Source organism: Suricata suricatta, chromosome 6, assembly GCF_006229205.1.
Source record: "Suricata suricatta isolate VVHF042 chromosome 6, meerkat_22Aug2017_6uvM2_HiC, whole genome shotgun sequence".
Classification (NCBI taxonomy): domain Eukaryota; kingdom Metazoa; phylum Chordata; class Mammalia; order Carnivora; family Herpestidae; genus Suricata; species Suricata suricatta.
The window spans coordinates 3,041,759-3,046,087 of NC_043705.1; the positions used below are offsets into that span (position 1 = coordinate 3,041,759).

The window sequence follows — 4,329 nt, forward strand, 5'->3', positions numbered from 1 at the left end:
CCTAATTGGAATTACCAGCAACAGGTAACTGGCCACAGGCGACAGGATCAGATGATCCAATGCTTGCTGGCAGGCATGCGAGCAGCCTCAAATAAGTCTGTTAATTTTAATAAGCTCCCAGAAATTATCCAGAGCCCAATGAGAACCCGAGGCATCGCATAAGGCCACCCTCTCACTCTCGGTTTTGCCTCTACTGGCCAAAAGGCCTGGTTCCCATGTTCCTTGTCCTAATTTTGTTGTCTTGGTTTGTTTGGACTGATGCTATGGGACAGATTTAGACTACCCCTTGACTTTAATCAGACCATTTCAAGGACATTAGGGAAAGAGCTGATGGATTTAGGATTAAAGCAAACAGAGAAGGTTTTTGTCTTTTGCAGGAATGAATGGCCATCCTTCAACGTTGAATGGCTGGAAGATGAAACCCTCACCCCCACCTTGGTTAAAACCTTTTCTTTCTCCTAGGATTCTACCACCACCTGAGAAACCGAGAGACCATGCCATGCTGCCATCTTTACCCTGAGGCCCCTCCCCCTCCTTAAATGCATAGTAAATAACTTCTCTGGTTTCAGGAAAAGAAGAAAGAACTATGGCTTTAACCTAAAGCTATCCTGACTGTGGACACACTGCCAGCTGGACTGGCCCACACTCTCTGGGACTGATAACCCCCAGAGGGCTCCTATAATCTTAACCTTGCCTCTTCTGCCTTCCCCTCCCACTCTCTGTTTCTGTATCTACCTGGGTGGGCTATGCTTCATTGCCTCCTCCCATTCTCAGAGGCTAAGAGCAAAGTGCACTTCCATAGTCATTTAGGTTTTGGGAGCCGGAGAGACACCCTTGTCTTTCCTCTTTTCCTGAAAACAGCGCCAATAATCTGTAAGAGTCACCTGTCTAAACCTCTAGAGGTAAACTAGTTTATCATCTAAACTTTGAATGCATCTAACTAAACTTTGAATGCACATGTGCTTTTGTCTGGGGTATTAAGTGGAGGTCTGGACACACGACTCACCCCAGGGCAACACCGAGACATCAGTGGATCCTTTAGTAAACCTGTAAACACCTGTTTTGTGGCCATTTCTGCACCCATTTTGTCCAGTTGTCATTGTCATTGTCATTGTTTTTGGTCTTATGTGTAGGTGAATGTGAATGTGCACCTCAGTCTGGCAAGCCTGCCGAGTGTCTATGGCAGCACTGCAACAGCTTCCGATCATAAGTCACAATGCTGAGACTGCTATGGCTAAGCATCACCCAAGTTCCTTTGGGACACGGCCAGATGGGTACCTGACTGGTCTCATTAGAGGGAGCACTCCTACCCCTTTGTCGGTCTTAGATAAAATCATATGGAAGGGGACACTGACCCTCTCTGTGTTCCTCTTCCTTGTAGATGTGAGGACTTCTCCCTCATTCATTTCCCAGGTTAACAGCTATAATTGGAGAAAAATTTTAAGCTGGAAATTCTCCTTCACTGCCCCCTGGGGAGCCTCTCCTCTTGCACCCCTTTCCCCCATTCTTTTTCTGTACCACCTGGGTGGGGAAGGGCCGGCCTGCATAACTGACTCAGGTCTCAGGTAAGGCCAGCTTCTCCCTCTGCCCTAGGTGATAAGAAACAAAAGATCACAGAAGTCAGATTTTTGCGCCAAATTTCCAGGTCAAAATTAACTATGGGGAACAAAGCACCTCACTTGGGCTCATCCAGTATTTGAACTAATCTAAGTCTCTTGGTTTGCTTCTACCTGGGTTTGCTACGGTTCAAATAAGTTCCTGTTATCTTTGCTCCAAATGGGTAACAAAGTAATAGTTAAATTGGTCTGTCTCCATAATTGTTAAGATAGTTTTAAAGGTTCTTGGTAACTTAAAACGTTAAGGTTTTACTTGATAATAAATTGAGATTGAACTCATTGGCTGTCTAACAAGAAAAAACTAAAGCACGAGCCACAATGAGTGCTTGGTATATTGGTATAGGATGAGGTCTGTAGATGCTTGTGCTTTTGACTCATGGAAAAACAACTAGGGATATTTAAAACTGTTAAAAACCTGCTTTGTACTCAATTGGTTCATAAATTTCCCATCCAAGAAAAACTCTGGTATAAATACCTTTCAGTTGGTTACTAAGTCCTCAATTGGAGACTAAAGGTTCAGACTGATGGGAGATTAAGAAAAGCAACCCTATATGCAGGAAATTGGGAATAAAATTGGGGATATGTAAGAAAGATATAAGAAATAAAAGTACATTTTTGTTGAGGGTAAAAGAAAGTAATTTTGTCCTAAATGAGATTGGTTGTTTGGAAAGAAATGGCTCTGGGACAACGTTTAAGGGCAAAGGAAAGTTGTAAATGGTTTGTGAAAGGAAATCATTGAAAAAGAATTTTATGTGTGCTCAGGATAGACTGAGGTTAAAATGAATGGAATTTTATTTTATTTTATTGACAATTATTTAAGACCTTTATTAACAGGTGCTTGCCATTTCTTGATTTTTTGAAAAAATCAAGTTGTAAACTTTTATTACAAATTAAAGATGAGGTTCTTAAAAATCCCAACTTGACCAGATATGAAACAATTTAAAAACCTTTAAAGGTGTATTGAGGAAAAGCAGGCTTTTTTTTTCTTTTTTCTAAAAAATACGTTTGTCATTACCAAAAAGAGACTTCTTTAGGTAAAAATAATAAAAACCCCATGCTGCATAGCTAATGCAGATAGTTCTAGTTATCTGGTCAATGGGCAAAAAGCAAGCACTTAAGGTCTTCAGCTCCAATCTTTTGTTCATTTCTTATTGCTGGAATTTCATATTCATTTCTTCTTGTTGGATGACTAAACCGGATGATGGTAGAGATTGTAAGCCGGCATTTACTCAGCCCTGCCCTGCTCAGCCTCAGGAGCGGACGAATTCTCAGCTGGTGGATTGGCTGCTTTTGTCTCTTTGCCATCTTGTGGTTTAGGGTTTTCTGGGTTTCTGCATCGGTAATTGAAGTTGCGGCAGTACCGATGTTGAGGTGGCTGCTGACCTTGGGTCTCATCTCCTTGAATTTCCTTGTCTTCTTCATTGCAGTCCTCTCTAGGCTGTCTTTGGCGAGGAGGACCCCTGTGGAATCGTGGTCTATAACCCCGATACATATTCTGTCTCACCGGTCTACCTTGTTCTCCTGCACCCTGGTTGTCAGCACCTTCCATCATTTCTCCCAGCACAGGAGGGTTGGAATACTGTGGTCAACGCCCATGGGTCTCCGCATGTAGTAAGGTGGGAACCACGCTGTTGGGCCTGGCCTTCGGGAGCGCTCTCTGATCCCTCATTCTTTTCCCCATTCTCACTATTCTGGTAGTTCTGCTGGTAATTGCATGGAGGACCCCTGTGACGTGGATAGCGTCTATAATGGTTACGGTCTGCTGCATATTTACTGCCTTGCACTGGAACTCCACCAGGGCCTGTAACATTTGCTGCCTCCGCACCCTTTTCTCCTTCAAAAACATCAAACTCCACAGTCTCTCCATCTACACTGCGAAGGTACTTCCTGGGGTTATTCTTCTTTATGGCAGTCTGGTGTACAAATACATCTTCCTTGGTGTCATTCCTGTTGATGAAACCATATCTGTTTCTTACATTGAACCATTTTACTGTTCCCAAAACCTTCATTGCGATGACCTTCTTGTCCCCGCTGGCAGGTGCCGCCAATGTGAGGCCGCCCGGGCCGCCGCTCCCTGCGCCGCTGTCTATGGTGCCATGCCTGGTGTTGGCAGCGCTGAGGGCGGGGGCGGCGGGAGGCTGCTGGGTCTCGGCCTTGCTGCTCATGGTTGCAGTGATGGTGACCGGGGCCGGCTGCGGCAGCTGCGGCTCCTCCCGGGATGTGACGGTAACTAGGTCGTCGGCGGCGGTGGGGCTGCTCAGGGCTCTCTGGGGTCCAGTCTCTGCTCCCGCTACTGATCGAACTCTGAATGGAATTGAAAAGTACACCAGTATAAGGCTGAAATTCTGCTTTTCTCACCATTCAAAAGACAAAGTTTTCCCAAATTATTGATCTACTCTTGATAAGACTATGTAAATGAAGAGTTTTTCTTCTCTCTGTCAAAAAGGCCAAAGCTTTAGGTCCTATATTTATCAGGTCTTTGATTGCTTAGTTAAAACTTCTCTGAGGTTGAAAGAGTTAGGTTTTGCTGATCCCAAAGGCAATTAAGATCTTTATTGCCACTTTGGTTAAATAGAGTTTTCAGATTTGTACAATTTGTAATTCTAATATGTTTATAATTTCCTAAGGTTTTTAACAAATTTCCCAGTATTCAAATGGTAGAGAAGTCTTTTGACCAATTAGGCCCTTTCATTTAGGATGCCAAGTTACCTGA

The 4,329-nt window shown here is 43.8% G+C and overlaps 1 pseudogene; it reads right to left on the minus strand.

Annotated features, from left to right (window-relative positions):
• Positions 1 to 2,662: 2,662 nt before the first annotated feature.
• On the minus strand, positions 2,663 to 3,781 carry LOC115293802 (annotated as a pseudogene).
• Positions 3,782 to 4,329: the final 548 nt, after the last annotated feature.